The sequence below is a fragment of the Spinacia oleracea genome, chromosome 5 (assembly GCF_020520425.1).
Source record: "Spinacia oleracea cultivar Varoflay chromosome 5, BTI_SOV_V1, whole genome shotgun sequence".
Lineage (NCBI taxonomy): Eukaryota > Viridiplantae > Streptophyta > Magnoliopsida > Caryophyllales > Amaranthaceae > Spinacia > Spinacia oleracea.
In genome coordinates, this window is record NC_079491.1 from 46206174 (window position 1) to 46225382 (window position 19209).

Genomic DNA, 19209 nt, shown 5'->3' on the forward strand with positions numbered 1-19209 from the left:
ATATTTTTTCTTTGACTTTTCCTTCATCAATGCATAAATTTAATTACTAAATTTTGTAATTATGAATAAAGTGAAAGTTATTTAAAAGAATTAATATTTTGAACATATAATTTTTGATTAAATTATATTGGAATTGTCACACGTAATGTATATATATAAGACGAGGAATACTATGGTTGGTTATCCTATATGCCATACTCTGATCGATATACATAAGTTTTTAATACTTCCCAGTTCTGGATGACACAATTATTTAGTCACGTTTTCTAATGTACGATTTCAAACATTAATACCTTTAATATATTACGGATAAGAACAAATCATAAAAGTTGAGATTTAAAAAATATTTATTGAAACAAATCTAATAAGACTCACACGTCTATGTTTTTTCTTAAGTAAAAACCATAAATGCAAGTCAAATAAGCTTGTGTGAATAGCACCCAAAACCTAATTGTGTCATCTAATAAGAAACAGAGGAAGTAGTTATTCTCTTACTATTTCCACGGATTATAATATATTCAATTTTGTATCTGGAATATTTTAAAAAAGAGTATCTTAAAAGTATATATTTCCTCTGTTTCATAAAAAAATGCAAGATATTCAATTATGTATACTTTCATAATATTAAGTTTTATGCTTTTTTAGATATAATATAGTCAAAGTTGTATCTTGACAAACGGGGTAGTCAAAGTGTTGTAAATCTTTTGAAACAGATGAAGTATATCGAAGCGAGTTCACCAAAATCTCACATGAAAATATTTTGATGTACATGTTAGTGATATTTACGGTCATACTCCATAGTATTCATATTTTACACATATTTCAATGCGTAAAAAACCTTTAGGAATGAAGATCGTAATTATCCATGCTACCAAAACTTTTCATTTTATCCCGAGTTCTTTGAGCATCACCAATGGTGAGCCTTTATTTGAAGATCATTAACCTTACATAAGTACTTTTTATTGTCCAGTGGTGAGATCCAATTACTATTTTATTTTTGAGACTTATTTGATACCCCGATTTGGCGATATCTAATGGTGATGGGGCTGTTTAAAACATACTTCTTATTTAATGTTGGATAAACCATTAATATTAGGAAAATTTGATAAAAATAATCCAATATTTTCCCGCTCTTCTAGTAACAGTACGAAAAATCGATTAATTCTAATTAATCCAACGTTTAATTAGAGTCTTCTAATAACAGGTCAAGTGACATTTTTTACCTGCTGAAATAGGTTAACTTGATGATGTGGTGGCTTATAGCCTTTGACATTTAACCAACCCCTTCCCTACTATTATTACCGCTCCCCATTCCCTGCCGTTAATTTCTCCCCCTTCTATTGGCGTTTATTTTTCTCTCCTTTAAAATCTCACCACCAATGCCTCTTTCTTTCTCCCCCTTCCTCGTTGTGCTCAGCACGATTCTCCGCCAATGCCTCTTCATCAATTTTAATTAATTTGTTGCTATTATTTCAAATTGAATTAGCTTTGTGATAGATTGTTGATTATGGAATAGTTAATGTATATTTCACCGGGAAAAGGTGGTGATTATTCTCACCATTAAAGTGGTGGAGGGGGAGGAGGTGAGAGAAAGTAATCTGGTAAACGCGGGTTGTGGTGTAGGTGGCTTAGGTGTGGAAATAGGTGGAAGAGTAAGCTACTGAGCTATGGTAGTGGTCCTTTTTTTTTTTTTTTTTAGTTTTACATTGTTGGGTGTTCGATTGGCAGCAGGATTGGTAGCAAAGTTTTTTTTAAAAAACTTTATATTATTATGTATTGCAGGTAGACCTGTGAAACAGGTCGAGTCGGGTCGGTTAGAGTAGGTCACTTTTGGGTTCGGGTTCTATCAGGTTTGGGTTCTATCGGGTTTGGGTTGACAAATGCTTGTTCAGGACCCAGAGTGTTTCGGTTCGGGTTGACCCAACGGGTTTAGAGATTTTTTAGCGCCTTTTTTTATAACGCCTTTTTTTTTACTATTAGATGCTTTTCTTACGGGTTCGGGTTGAACAAATGCAACATAAAAGAAAAATTACAAGTTAAGCGCGCTCTATCATATCACCAACTTTTTATCAAGAATTGAATTTAGTGGTTGACTACGTGCATGAAATCTCCATGGTAGACTGGTACTGTGGTAAACTATCTCTGTTTCCATTAGATTTTCAATAAGTCAAATGAATTAATCCCCATTAATTAAGCTTGCAAAATCAGGGAACATTATGAATTTATGATTCATTAAATTAAATTTCATTGTAACCCAAATATCCAAATCAAATTTTATCCCTGTCCATATCAACCAAATTTACAAAGATCCTTTTCAAAGGGAAACCGGTATTTGACATAAAAGTTACTTTGAAGAGACCTGCAGTGGAATTGACAATTATAATCATCTCAGACATCTGATGACCATTTCCTTTTGCGAGTCTCAGATGACCCGTTAGTTTCTTGTCCACTCTCAGCACTACCACTTGTATCACCAATGCTTGTACCACCCACAGTAACATTAGGCTCAACTCCTACAAAGAAATTAAAATGATATTGCTGTTAGAATTTAGAATCAGGAGGCAAAATTTCCACTTGACTTGTGTTTTTAGACTCATTCTTAATTTTACAAAAATACACTCTAGAAGCTGCTTTTTAATTTTACAAAAATACACTCCCTAAGCTGGGATTTATACAAGGTCATCAATCATACCAACTTTTGTTCACAATACAAACAGGAAATCAAACAGCTTTCCTCATTAGCCATCAACTTCAAGCAAACAAATCAAACAAGATGCAGGTTACAATACAAACAGGTAGAATATGATTATTTGCCAAGTTGTCAACTTAAATTTAATTAACAACATGCAGGTTACCTGGATTCAATTCTGATTATTTGGGCTAAATATTTTTAATTGGAATGTAACCTGCATGTTGTTAATTAAATTAATTTGGCAACTAGGAAAATAATCAAATTCTACGTGTTTGTATTGTAACCCGCATCTTGTTTGATTTGTTTGCTTGAAGTTGATGGCTAATGAGGAAAGTTGTTTGATTTCATGATTGTATTGTGAACAAAAGTTGGTATGATTGATGACCTCGTATAAATCCCAGCTTATGGAGTGTATTTTTGTAAAATTAAAAAGCAGCTTCTGGAGTGTATTTTTGTAAAATTAAGAATGAGTCTAAAAACACAAGTCAAGTGGACATTTTGCCTTCTGATTCTAAATTCTAACAGCAGTATCATTTTAATTTCTTTGTAGGAGTTGAGCCTAATGTTACTGTGGGTGGTACAAGGGCATTGGTGATACAACTGGTGGTGCTGAGAGTGGACAAGTAACTAATGCGTCATCTGAGACTCGCAAAAGAAAATGGTCATCAAATGTCTGGGATGATTATAATTGTCAATTCTACTGTAGGTCTCCTCAAAGTACCTTTCATGTCAAATACTAATGAGCGGCATTTATGTCGCTCTTAGCTTAGGATTTCTTGCCATTTTTATTACATTTTGTGTGATTTTGTATAATGTATTGGCCATTTATATGCTTTATCCACTTTGATCTTTTATAGGTAAAATGTTGAGTAAACGTGGAATTCCAAGGTAGAAAGTGCAGGAAACAGGCATGTGCACGCGCATAAGTCAGCTGTGCGTGCGCACGGTGAAGAAAAAGGGTCATAGAACGATTTTCCAGACAGTGCGCCCGCACAGGTTTTCTGTGCGCTCGCACAGATTTGAAGTCCCAAATTCAAGACTTCCTGCAAAAATCGTGTGCCCACACAGTTTTCAACGGTGTGCCCGCACTAACTACCATGTGCGCCCACACACTCTGTTATGCGCTCACACAAGAGCTGGAATAAGCCCAAGCCTGATTTTAAAATGTGCGCCCAAACAGAATTTCTGTGCGCACGCACAGTGCGCGACTTCTCACTCTTTGCTTTGTGTGGACGCACGAAAATTCTGTGCGCCCACACACATTAGTTTGTGCGCCCGCACGATGACGCGGGCTGGCTCTTTTTCGTAATGTAAACCTCTATTTTTGGGAAGCATATAAAAAGGATTTCATTTCTTATTTTCAGAAGGAAGCTTTCATTTTAGTTTCGATTTAGTTTTTCAGCCTTTTCTCTAAACACTTTGTAATTTCCCAAATTTCTAAAGAGAGAAACTCAATTAAATTCAAGTTTGTTCTTCAATTCTCAAGTTTTGTTCAAGATTTCTGAAGCTTCATAGTAATTCTTTCTTCCTTAAATCTTTTGCTTTTGCACTTTCATTGCTTTCCTTAATTTCTTGAGTTCTTGATTTCTACACTTTCTATTGGTTGTGATTTGCATTGAATTTTAGGATTTCATGTTCAAATTTCTTGTTTGATTCTCAATTTTGCTTTCAATTCTATCAACATGTTCAATTGTATAGTTCTAAACCTTAGCTTAATTTCTCTTCCAATGTTTAGTGAGTAGTTTTCATGCTAGGGTTAGGGGTGATGCTTGAAAAGTAGTTGGGGATGTAGAATTGAGTTATTGTTGATTTTGTGATTAAATTGTGATATGCTAGATGGGAATTCCATGTTTGGCATGACTGGTAGTTGCAAATGCCATGAATGTTATTGAAATTGGAGTGTTCATCATATGCTTGTCAAGATATTGAGAGTGTTTGATTGCATATGAGTAGCTAGTTGATTTCATGAACCATTTTAGGACTTAGGTGACGCGAGAGCGTGCCGTAGGAACTAGAATTGGTAAGGCATTCTAACCGAGAGGGGTGAATCGCTAATATAGGTTGTTGCTCCCTAGAAGGTATGTCTTTGTATCATCATGTATGTTATTCGATTCGTTTTCCCCAATGAAACTCAAGTGGATCCCCAATCCCCCTAGCTTTTCCATAATTGATTGTTTACCATATACGTTTAGATTCGTTAGTTTCGTCCAAACCAATTCAACCACTCTTCTAAGATAGCTTGTTTGTTTTAAACTCAAGTCGCTTCGTTCTCTTGGGACGATCCCTAAACTTGCCGCTATAGTTGATATAGTGTGTCGGATTAGGAGTTTTATAAATTTTGTTTGGTAGGCGGAGTTCGTTTCAACGACCAAAAAGCGTCCTATCAAATTGGCGCCGTTGCCGGGGAACGGTAGTCGTATTTGATTTTAGCTTAACATTGAGTCTAGTTTAACTAGTTTACTTCTTGCCTTTAGTGTAATAGTCATTGCTCACGTTTTCTTTGAGTTGTATGCAAGATCGAGGGCGAAGCCGTCATCGACCTCTCTATCCTCTCCACTTGGAGTTAGAGAGGACATTGCAGAGTTAAAGGAGAATTCGAACCCGATCTTCAAGCTACAACAGATTTGCTACCTTAAGCGAGAATCCGGACCAAGAGCCTATAAGTCCTACAATTGAGAGTATGGCTTTGCCGGTGAAGAACTTGGGAATTCTGGGGGGTTTTGAAGCCACATGTGGAATTCAAGCACCAACTACAAATGCCAATAATTTTCGAGAATAGGCCTGCTTTGATCAAACTAGTCCAAAGCCACCCATTTTGCGGGAAGGCTAGTGAGTCGCCGCATGAGAATTTGAAGCAATTCGAGCACTATTGCGACACGATCACGCATAATGGGGTCACTTCCGAGTATGTGAGGCTTGAGTTGTTTCTGTTTTCGCTTCTAGGGAGATCTAGTGATTGTCTTGACAAGTAGGTCAAGCCAAACTCACTACGAACTTGGAATGAGGTCACTAGTGCTTTTCTTAGCAAATTCTATTCTCATGGGAAAACCGCCGAATACAGGCACAAGATACAATCATTTGAGCAGAAACGAGATGAGTCCTTGTTCGAATCTTGTGATAGATTCAAAGAGTACCAAAGAGAATGTCTGCACCATGGGATTCCCAAGTGGCTCCTCCTCCAAAACTTCTACTTGGGACTTAGCCCGACTTCAAAGACTAGCCTTGATACGAGGGCGGGTGGTCCAATCATGAACAAAACGGAGGACCAAATTGAAGAGATCATTAAGGATGTGGTGCAGAATTATCAAGCTTGGTACGTAGAAACGAGGAACTATGAGGGTAAAAGTAAGTGTGAAGATGGGAAAGGATCGATTTATGCATTGGAGAAAGCAAACATCATTGAAAATTAAGCTTAACTCACGCCTAGAAAAGCTTAAGAGTGCTCTTAGTCAACCAATATCTCCATCGACAATTCCTCCACCGTCGGCCACCCTTCTCATTAAAGGAAAGGGCAAGGTTAGTTCCTACAGCAGCATGCCTCCTAATACATCGTTTTGTGATATTTGCGTTGGACACGATCATTTTCCTAATATGTGTCATCTATTGCAAAATGTTTCCTTTGTTGAACATGACTCATCTTATGAGCAAGACTTTGATGTTGAGTATGCAAATGCTGTTAATGAAAGAACTAGGTACGATGGGCCCCCCAAACCCTAATTTCAATAGGCAACAAGCACCTAGAGGACCTTCTATGCATGCCTACCAAGGTAGTTCCTACCAAGACCAAGGCCAAGGAGGAGGGTTTGATCACCAAGGTCGGAGAAACTATAGGGGGCAAGGCTATCAAGGCCAAACTCCCTATGGCTGAAGGAAATAATGCCCTTGGTCCAAGTATGCATTTAATGGTAAGTCTAATAAATGCGGTTCAGTATTAATTATACAAGTTAATAATTCAGTGAGATCAAGTGAACTGTATGCCTAGCTAGAGGCCGCTTCAGTTCAAGTGGATTAATGATATTAATCCACATCTTACTCTTGACCGAACCCGTAGGGTCACACAAATAGTACGTAAACGGATCAAGTATTTAATGGCATTAAATACTCCATCTATGGATATTCGGAATCGACGGATCTTGGTTCCAGTGGGAGCTGAGATCGTCAAAGGCAAATAATGAATACTCCGGAAACGATGATATTGCCGGAAACAGAAATATGGATCGTATCGGAAATATAAATATTATCCAAGTCTTAGATGTTGCCGGAAACGGAAACATGGTACGTATCGGAAAATATTATCGGAAATGGAAATATTGCCGGAATCTGAAATATTACCGGAAACGGAAATATTGTCAGAATCGGAAATATTATCGGAATCGGAAAATAATTCTGGAAGCGGAAATATTAAATATTTGTTCGAAACGGAAATTAATTCCGGAATCGGAAATGTTAAATATTGTTCGTAGCGGAAATGAATTCCGGAATCGGGAAATTAATCGGAAGCGCGTCGTACGAATAAAAATCGGACGAGCTTGCTAGACGAAGGCCCAACGTGAAGCCAGGCCCACGTCCACCAAGCCTAGCGCGCCTCACAGCAGCCCAAGGCCATGCCAGGCCCAACGCAAGGCCAGGCCCAGCACGCCAAGGCTGCGAGCACAATGGCAGCGAGCACGCGTGGGCTTCGTAGCCTGCTGCGGGCTTTTCGTATGCGCGGGCATGGCCTGCGCGCATGCGGGTCATGCTCGTGTGTGTTTGTGCTTGCGTACGAAACCTTAATCATGTAGGATTTGTTTAAAGATTAAATTCCTAAATCTACTACATAAATTAATTAATAGAATTTAGATTAAATTCAGATTAGTTAATTCGTTTCCTAGTAGGATTCTAATACCCGATTCATACCCTATAAATATGTGATTATAGTTCACAATTAATAACGAGTTTTTTCCAAGTATTCATAAGAGTTTTAGCCATAAAATTCAGTCATTTATTTGCTTCATAAAACCGAAAACACATAGTACCTTTGGGGCGATTCTAGTTAATTAAACCTAAGGCGGATCCGAACGTGCTGTGGACTTTCTACGGAGGGACGACACTTGGAGTCCTAAAGACTTGTTCTTGTTCGGTTCGGGTTCAGCAAGGGAGGGCACGCTACAAAGAGTATGCGTCCTAAATTATGCTAATTGTTATGTGGCAATTAATTTGGATTCCTGGCTTTAATGGTTTTTTCGCATGATTTATATTCAGTTATATGTATCATAACCTAACAGTGGTATCACGAGCCTCTAATTAATTCCATAATAATTGCTTAACATGGTTAAATTTTATAATTTGCAGGGAATTAAAAGGGGTGATTAATTTCGTAATTGTAATTAATTGCAAATTTGCGTTTATTTAATTATATTTCGTTACTCAACGAAATCGAGTGATTTTTGTGTCAATTCTGCATGTAAAAGGCATTCTAAAATTTTGACAAAATTAATCTTTTCCGGCCGAACCCAGAATTCCCAAATTCGAAGCCTAACTATGACTTTTCGGAGGTTTTAGTTTTTCGAACGCAAAGTTTGTAATTTTAAGATGTTCAATTTAAATATTTGCGCTTCATGTTGTTAAATCTTGAATCTTTGATTGACCTACTATATATGTTTAACAAATTTAAATGCCTAAGCTTGTTAATTATACAACCTAATTTGTAATTGTAATTAATTTGTTGAAATTCGAATAATTTAGAATTTGATTTGATTTTTATAATTAATTGACGATTTAATTAGGTATCCATAATTAAAAACCACCATAAAAATTGTTAATTTATGATAAATTTTAAATTTTTATGACCTAGATTTGAATCCATGATAATCGAAAATTAATTGATTAATAAATTTTCGATTTTTCGCCCTAAAATTATGAAATTAATATATTTTATTAATTTGTCATTAATTTTGAATTAAAAAGTTTTAATTTTTATGAAATTCGCTCATAAAAGTTGCACGCACAAAGCAATGGACGCTACGGGGTGTTGTATAGTGCGGGCATGCGACGACGAGCAAGGGAGCTCGTCGCCCATGCGGTACGAATGCAGCGAGCAACGAGCGTGGCATGCACAAGGCAATGGCTGCCTAGGGGCTGTGTGCTACGCGTGTGGGGCGATGGGCGATGGGCGAGCAGTGTAGCGAGCAAGGCAAGCACGCGTGGGCAGCGATGGATGCTGCGCCACAACGTGCATTGCCTCGCCCAGCAAGCACGCCAAGGGAGCATCCAAGGCAGCGACAAGCGCAGCACAACGTGCACGCGGGCAGCGTTGGCTGGCCTGTCCAGCAGCGTTGCCCAGCCGCGTGCCAGTGCGGTGGGCGAGTGGGCTGCGCGCAAGCGTGGCTCGCTGGGCCTGCTGCATTGGTGCGTCGTTGCTTGGGCTTTGCAATACGATCAATCGAGTGACAAGGGGTTTGTTGCTTGTTGGACTTGACGAGGCATGGGCGCAAGCCCACAGCCCTGTCATGACCCGATTGGTTCGTTTTAATTTTAATTTTGAATTTTTAGTTCGGAAACGGTTTTAATTAATTTTAAAATTCGTAATTTAAATTGTTTTCTTGGAATTCAATTTTGAATAATCTAATTATTACAAATTTTAATTTATACTAATTATTTTACTAAAATTAAACCCTTGAATTAATTTAAATTCATTTAATTCAACTGAAAATAAATTAAATGGATTCAATTATAAATTTATATGTGCTTTAAATTTTAATTAAATTTGTATGTTTCCGGTTAGACTAGGAAATAAAATTTTATGTTTAAAATTAGTAAAGCATGTGAATTTATTGGTTTAAGTGGGAGCATTTTAGTCATAAACTCTTGATTAGGTCTACATTCCTTTAAGGTTAAAACAACTTGATTAGAATTAATAAGGACTGAATAATTGGTAGATTATTGGTGCCCTTGATTAATTGCTGCAAATATTTATGTGATGCATAACATGTTTTACTAACCAGCTATGTGGGCCATTCATGATAATGAATGGGTGAATGGTATATATTGTTATGTACTGTTTTGCAGGTTATTGGAAAGTGACTATTATTGCCCAAATAGGATAGAAAATATGGTCTACGTACCATTAATTTGAATGTAATATTGGTCTAAAGTACCAAATTTTATTGCTTTTAAATATGGTCTGCGTACCATCAAATAGTTGTAATTAGTTTAATTATAGCTTATATCCTATTTGAAGAAAATGGCGCCTCCCATGCATGGTGAAATTCAAGACGGAGTTTCCAATCCATTTTCAAGACGGACTTTGAAGTTGAAGCTTCAAGATGAAGTCGGGCCATACTAGATCACATTTATATCTTATGCATGTTTTAAGTTATTTATTGCTTTAAATATGTCTTAATTATGCATGAGATTATGGCTGCAAATATTTATGTGATGCATAACATGTGGTTTACTAACCAACTATGTGGGCCATTCATGATAATGAATGGGTGAATGGCATATATTGTATATGTACTGTTTTGCAGGTTATTGAAAGTGACTAGTATGGCCCAAATAGGATAGAAAATATGGTCTGCGTACCATTAATTTGAATGTAATATTGGTCTAATGCACCAAAGTTTTTCAATTTATATATGGTCTGCGTACCATCAAATAGTTGTAATTAGTTTAAATTATAGCTTATCCTATTTGAAGAAAATGGCGCCTCCCATGGTGAAATTCAAGACGGAGTTTCCAATCAATTTTCAAGACGGACTTTGAAGTTGAAGCTTCAAGATGAAGTCGGGCCATACTAGATCACATTTACATCTTATGCATGTTTAAGTTATTTATTGCTTTTAAATATGTCTTAATTATGCATGAGTTTATGGCTTGATTATGTTGCATGATTAAGTATTTTAGTTCACTTAAAATCTGACCAACATAGTAAGAGCCTTAAGTTCCAAACTTTAAAATTGAGTTAAAAGGTGCCATGCCAAAATAACACTTACTTGGATAACCTTTACATCAATCTTAGTAATAGTTTTCCGCCATAGCAAGGTGTTACTTATTGATTCTAAAGGGGTAAGGTACACAAATAATTGTGAGTACAAGTTAGTTTTGGTGAAACTCAACGATATAAGTAAGGAGTCCTTTTATGGCGTGGCAAATGCGATAGGTTTACCTAATAAGTTCTTAGACGTACCTATCAACCAAGAATAGTTTCTAGACTATTATAAAAGGCTTTGCTTACCTAAAATATTTTAGAATTGAGTCTAAATACATAATGTGCTTAATTCTTCAATGATTTAAGGATTTTGGAATCATTTTATTCACACCTGCCGGAACACATAACTTGAATAAAATGCTTAATAAATGATCAATTATGCATGTATGCTAGAATTTAAATTTATTAAGAGAAACTGTGAATGGTTATTTATTTGTTTATTCTTTTTCTATTGTAGTTTTACTATGGCAAACAACAATCAAAACATAACGAATTTTCTTGAATGGGAAGCTAAGCTTGTTGAAATAGTCAGACTCAATGGACTTGAGTATGTACTGTTACATCCCATGCCAAGCTACTATGCCAGAGACATGACCCCTGAAAGATTTGCCGCCTGGGATGCAGATCTCAAAAAGGTTATGAGTCTCATGCTGAACAATATCCCTGATGAATGGGCTAGAAGATTTGTAGCTTACGAACCTTTTACGCTCATCAAGAATCTGAGGGATATCTGTCGTGGAAACACAGAGGACAGGGACCTAAATGTCCATGAGTTGATTGAATCAATGTCTGGTCTAAAGGTTGGTTCTCCTAACAGGTGTTATAGGATGGAGGTCCAAGAAACACATGTTCATCTCCTTCGCACTAAACAGAGGGTAGGCGTCCCACTGAGGTTCCATGTGGAGCTTATGCTTTCATACTTTGATCGCCTAAGTCTGCTAGGAACACCAATAAGCGAAAGGATGGCAGTCTCTATCTTACTCAATTCACCACACAGTGGGTTTGGTCGCTTTAAGCAACTATACCTAAGTGAACCAAGAGAAGAAACAGTTGCAGAGTTTGTTCACCTTGTCAGAAAGGCTGAGATAGTACTCGACTGTGAAACCAAAGATTTACTCAAGGCTAAATGGAGACCCTTGCTAAGATAAAGCAGGACAAGTCCACATCAAGCTGTCTTTATTGTAATGGAATAGGCTATTACAAGAGAGAATGTCCAAAGCTTAAGCAAGATCAGAAGAACGGAACAGTCGTTCCATCTTCAGGTATTTTCGTTATAGACTGTATACTTGCTAATTCAACTGCTTGGGTATTAGATACAGGTTGTGGCTCACACTTATGTTCCAATTCACATGGACTAAGAAGAAGTAGAAGGTTAAGAAAGGGTGAAGTCGACCTACGAGTGGGAAATGGAGCACGGATTGCTGCATTACCTGTAGGAACTTATTATTTGTCGTTGCCCTCTGGGCTAGTTTTGGAACTGGAAGACTGTTTCCATGTTCCAAGTCTTACTAAAAACATCATTTCTGTTTCTTGCTTAGATGCTAAGGAATTTTCCTTTTCAATAAAATACAATAGTTGTTCGTTTTATTTTAAAGAGATGTTTTATGGATCTGCTAGATTAGTCAATGGACTTTATTTATTAGATCACGACAAACAAGTTTATAACATAAATACCAAAAAGGCCAAAAAGGATGATTCAGATCTCACCTATCTGTGGCATTGTCGATTAGGCCATATTAACTTGAAACGCATAGAAACACTTCAAAAGGAAGGAATTCTACAACCATTTGACTTAGAGGATTATGGTAAGTGCGAATCATGTTTACTTGGCAAAATGACAAAGCAACCTTTCTTCAAAGTTGGAGAAAGAGCAACTGAACTATTGGGTTTAATGCATACAGATGTATGTGGACCAATGAGTACAAATGCTAGAGGTGGTTTCAGCTACTTTATCACTTTCACTGATGACTTCAGTAGATATGGTTATGTCTACCTAATAAAGCATAAGTCTGAATCCTTTGACAAATTCAAGGAATTTCTGAGTGAAGTAGAGAATCAATTAGGCAAGAAGATTAAGGCACTGCGGTCTGACAGAGGCGGTGAATATCTGAGCTATGAATTTGATGACCATCTGAAAGAATGTGGAATTCTATCAGAATTGATTCCTCCTGGAACACCACAATGGAACAGTGTGTCGGAACGGAGGAATATAAACTTGCTAGACATGGGTAGATCAATGATGGGTCAGGACGAACTTCCAATAGAATTTTGGGGACATGCACTAAATACAGCTGCACTCACTATAAATAGAGCTCCGTCTAAAGCTGTTAAAAAGACTCCATATGAGTTATGGTTTGGAAAGCCTCCAAAAGTGTCTTTTCTTAAGATTTGGGGATGTGAAGTATACGTCAAACGATTAATTTCAGACAAACTTCATCCAAAATCTGATAAATGTATCCTTGTGGGCTATCCAAAGGAAACAAAGGGGTATTACTTCTACAATACATCTGAGAACAAGGTGTTTGTTGCTCGAGATGGTATCTTTTTGGAAAGAGATCACATTTCCAAAATGACAAGTGGGAGAAAAGTAGACCTCGAAGAAATTCAAGTCGAACAAAAAACTCTAGAGAATGCTCAAGATGACATTCAGGATGAAACTCAGAAATCTTTTGAAGTATCTGGTGAGAATCAAGGACCATCTAGAAATGTAACCCCGCGTAGATCGCAGAGATATAGATCTCAATCGGAAAGGTACTTAGGTATTTTGACGAACGAGAGCTATGAAGTTCTATTACTTGAAAGTGATGAACCTGCGACTTACAAACAAGCTATGACGAGCCCTAGATCCAAGCAATGGCAAGAACCCATGCAATCTGAATTAGAATCCATGTCTGAAAACCAAGTTTGGGATTTAGTCGATTTGACAGATGGCTACCAAGCCATAGGAAGCAAATGGGTTTTCAAACTGAAAAAGGACAAGGATGGGAAACTTGAAGTTTTCAAAGCTAGATTGGTTGCAAAAGGTTATAGGCAAGTCCATGGTGTGGATTACGATGAAACCTTTTCACCAGTTGCAATGCTAAAGTCTATTCGGATAATGTTAGCAATCGCTGCATATTACAATTACGAAATATGGCAGATGGATGTCAAAACCGCTTTCTTAAACGGCGTTTTCACAGAAACTGTGTTTATGACACAGCCTGAGGGTTTTGAGGATCCAAATAATCCTAAAAAGGTATGCAAGCTTAAGAAATCAATCTACGGATTGAAGCAAGCATCAAGGAGCTGGAATATACGTTTTGATGAAGCTGTCAGTGACTTTGGTTTCATCAAGAACGCAGACGAATCTTGTGTATACAAGAAGGTCAGTGGGAGCAAAATTGCTTTTCTAGTATTATATGTCGACGACATATTACTTATCGGAAATGACATTCCTATGTTGAACTCTGTCAAGATTTGGCTTGGGAAATATTTTTCGATGAAGGATCTAGGAGAAGCACAGTACATATTGGGCATCAAGATTTACAGAGATAGACCTAAGAAGATGATTGGACTCAGTCAAAGCACTTATATCAATAAGGTGCTTGAAAGGTTCAATATGGAAGACTCCAAGCGGGGCAACCTACCCATGTCTCATGGAATGACTCTAAGCAAGACTCAGTGCTAAAAACACTAGATGAGCGTAGACGAACGAGTGGGATTCCATATGCATCATTGATTGGTTCAATAATGTATACTATAATACGTACACGCCCGGATGTTGCATATACACTCAATGCTACGAGCAGATACCAGTCAGACCCAGGAGAGGCACATTGGACTGCTGCCAAGAACATTCTCCCCTGAAAAGGCACAAAGATGATTTCCTGGTCTATGGTGGAGATGATGAATTAATTGTTAAAGGCTTTACGGACGCAAGTTTCCAAACCGACAAAGATGATTTCAGATCACAGTCTGGGTTTGTCTTCTGCCTCAACGGAGGTGCAGTAAGCTGAAAAAGTGCTAAGCAAAGCACCATTGCGGATTCTACAACTGAAGCGGAGTACATTGCTGCACATGAAGCAGCAAAGGAAGCTATATGGCTAAGGAAGTTCATAGGTGAACTTGGTGTAGTCCCCTCTATTAAAGGACCAATAGGTCTGTATTGTGATAATAATGGAGCTATTGCACAGGAAAAGGAGCCTAGACACCACCAGAGAGATTTCACCTTCTACGAGAGTTCGTTGAAAGAAAAGAAGGCGAGATAAGCAAGATTGGAACTGATGACAACATCTCAGATCCATTGACTAAACCTCTGCCGCAGGCGAAGCACAACTCGCACACTGCAGCTATGGGAATCAAGCATGTTGGACAATGGCTTTGATGTCCTTATTTAATGTTTTAAAGTTTTAGAGTTTAATACTTTGTAGAACATTATTGGTTAACCATTCACATTAATGAATAGAATTCATTTTTCCATTTAATTTGTGGTTTATTAAATGATGAGTCCCTTCAATTTGACGATATATTCAAGATAGACTGTCTGGACCAGTCCTGTGACTAAGAAATGTCTATCAAGTGAACTTGAATGTCAAAAGTTGAAAATGGTCCCTGGTTGGAGTTTTCTATAAAGATGGACGCATAGAAAACGTTAGACGGCTAGAATGCAAGATGACTAGTAGTTATGTTTCTTGAACTATGTGGACATGGCAATGTCGTAATCATTTGCATAGATACTTACTTTGGGAAGACTAGTATCGGACAGACCTATGAAACTTTACTGTAAGAGATGAAAATCTGTCATTAGTAAATTTCATTAAAATTATTAGACACTAATCCTCAATACCTGAGTGATTTGAGATTACTTGTTTGAGAACTGCTTACTTTGACGTTGTCAACCGTCGCACCGTAAAAGGAGGATATAAAGGCAACACTCGGGTAATCACCTATCAAACGAAGCCTAATCTCAAGATCGCAAGATTGGGATTGTCCTACAATAAATCGGGATAAGATGTTGAAAGTTGTACAAGGCCACTAGGAGAGCTAGAAACTGTAAAATGTATGGCCGTGCTCAGATGAATCATAGGCTATGATTATCTGTTTATTTGATCAGATGAACTTTGAAACCGAGAAACACCTCTGGACATAATAAGGATGACAACTCTTACCTTATGTTCAAGAGCAAGCATCGAGTGACAAAGGAATTAGGAAATGCACACTTGTCCTTAAGGACAAGTGGGAGACTGAAGGAAATAATGCCCTTGGTCCACGTATGCATTCAATGGTAAGTCTAATAAATGTGGTTCAGTATTAATTTTGCAAGTTAATAATTCAGTGAGATCAAGTGAACTGTATGCCTAGCTAGAGGCCGCTTCAGTTCAAGTGGATTAATGATATTAATCCACAGCTTACTCTTGACTGAACCCGTACGGTCACACAAATAGTACGTAAACGGATCAAGTATTTAATGGCATTAAATGCTCTATCTAATGGATATTCGGAATCGACGGATCTTGGTTTCAGTGGGAGTTGAGATCGTCAAAGGCAAATAAATGAAGACACCGGACACGATGATATTGCCGGAAACAGAAATATGGATCGTATCGGAAATATAAATATTATCCAAGTCGTAGATGTTGCCGGAAAAGGAAACATGGTACGTATCGGAAAATATTATCCGAAATGGAAATATTGCCGGAATCGGAAATATTGCCGGAAACGGAAATATTGTCAGAATCGGAAATATTATCGGAATCGGAAAATAATTTCGGAAACGGAAATATTAAATATTTGTTCGAGACGGAAATTAATTCCGGAATCGGAAATGTTAAATGTTGTTCGTATCGGAAATGAATTCCGGAATCGGGAAATTAATCGGAAGCGCGTCGTTCGAATTAGCATCGGACGAGCTTGCTAGACGAAGGCCCAGCACGAAGCCAGGCCCGCGTCCAGCAAGCAATGGCGCGCCACACACGAACAGCCCAAGGCTGCGCCAGGCCCACCGCAAGGCAGGCCCAGCGCGCGCCCAAGCCTGTAGGCAAGCCTCGTGGGCTTCGTGGCCGCGTGGGCTGCGTCGCTGCTCAAGCTTCGCGCGCGCGCGCATGGTACCCCTCGTGGGCTGCTGTGTGTGCGTGTGTGTTTGTGTTCACATACGAAACCTAAAGCATATAGGATTCGTTTGATGATTAAATTCCTAATCCTAAAAGATAAATTAATTAAATAAGAGTTCTGCTAGGATTCTAACTTAATTAATTCGTATCCTAGTAGGATTCGATTGCTTATTCCATAGCCTATAAATATGAGATCAGTGCTCATAATTTTTAACGAGTTTTGAAGTATTCGAAGGTAAGAATTTGAGCAAACTTCAGTCATACACTTTGCCCATAATAGCCGAAAATATTAGAACCTTAAGGGCGATTCTAGTTAGTCAATCTTAAGGCGGATCCGGACGTGTTGTGGACTTTCTACGGAGGGATGACACTTGGAGTCCTAAAGACTTGTTCGGTTCGGGCGCAGCAAGGGAGGGCACACTACAAAGAGTATGCATCCTAATTATGCTAATTGTTATGTGGCAATTAATTTGGAATCCTGGCGTTTATGGTTTTTCCGCATGATTAATATTCGTTTATATGTATCATAACCTAACATCACCAACCCAACAATCTAACCTCTAATGGCTGTCTCCCCAACATCAGAACCGCAATATGGATAACTGCATATTATCTCTCTCCTATATTTACTTTTATTGGCTGATGATTGAGATGAATAGGTTACCCTAATTCCGATTTTGGACGCTAATTGTTGTATTAGAGGATTTTGGCGCAAATATTAAGCAGGTTCATAGAGAATACTCAACAGAATTGAAACTTGGAACTCTAAAATGTGGAGGCTTTTAAATTTTGTTTTCTGTATTACTTTACAAAATGCAAACTTCATCTGTTTGGTTTTTTTACTTTTATCTTTGTTTCCATAGATTTTGTCTTACTTAAACAAGAACTTTGTCATAGATATTGTCTTAATTTTCACCTAGGAGCTAGCTGCACTCTGGCCATAAGTTACACAGTGGATTAAAACCTATCCAATTCCAAATAACATATATCATTTCACTTGAAGTGTAATCATGCTATCTTTTTCTTTTCTTTTTTGAGATATATATTTCTCACCGAGGCTCCGCGGATAATACTATGTTGCCCTGGTTGACAACTTGGACACAGAGGATTGATGAGCTGGTGGATGGTCCGAATTCCTGTCTCATGGACTCAGCTGTGTTGGATAACTGGGAAAAGAGGCTCGAGGACATCTTTGATAGATACCCTCATGAAAAAATTGATGTTGCCTTGGCTGACACTTGCCAACAATATCCCTTAGAAATCAAGGTACGTTTCACCTATTTACTTCAGTTATCTCCTTAGATTTCCTGTTAGTTTTGCTACACTAACTTACATTTCTTGACAAATAGCCGTTCAAAGATTTGACGAAAGGAATGAGAATGGACACGTGGAAAACTAGTTATGAGAACTAAGAAGAGCTAGAAGTGTATTGCTACTATGTAGCAGGAACTGGTGGCTTAATGAGTGTTCTGGTAGCAGGAATTTCACCAGAGTCTTTAAGTTCCACATAAAGCATTTATAAATCCACTCTTTCATTGAGTACCGCATTACAACTAACATCCTAAAAGATGTAGTAGAAGAGCAAGCTTTCTTCGAATTACTATAAGGAATTTTGACTTGGCAGGCTGTTTTTGTGTTCATCCAAACTAACAATACCTATTTTTTCAATGTAGTGCTTTAAGGGGGGAGAGTGTACTTGTATAGTTGGACAGGTTCGTATAGTAAACACCTAGAAGGCAATACTTGTCTAGTATTAGTATACAATAAGGGGTGAGGTGAGGTTAGAAGCAAATATGTAAAGAGTTGATGGAAAAGGAAAAAAGGACATACTTCTAAACTGAAGAAGTAACAGGAGGACTTGATGAAGGAAATAATGCCCTTGGTCCAAGTATGCATTCTATGTTAAGTCTAATAAATGCGGTTCAGTATTAATTAACAAGTTAATAATTCAGTGAGATCAAGTGAGCTGAATGCCTAGCTAGAGGCCGCTTCAGTTCAAGTGGAATTAATGATATTAATCCACAACTTACTCTTGACTGAACCCGTAGGGTCACACAAATAGTACGTAAACGGATCAAGTATTTAATGGCATTAAATACTCCATCTATGGACATTCGGAATCGACGGATCTTGGTTTCAGTGGGAGCTGAGATCGTCACAGGCAAGAAATGAATACTCCGGAAACGATGATATTGCCGGAAACGGAAATATGGATCGTATCGGAAATATAAATATTAGCCAAGTCGTAGATGTTGCCGGAAACGGAAACATGGTACGTATCGGAAAATATTATCGGAAATGGAAATATTGCCGGAATCGGAAATATTGCCGGAAACGGAAATATTGTCTGAAACGGAAATATTATCGGAATCGGAAAATAATTCCGGAAACGGAAATATTAAATATTTGTTCGAAACGGAAATTAATTCCGGAATCGGAAATATTAAATATTGTTCGTG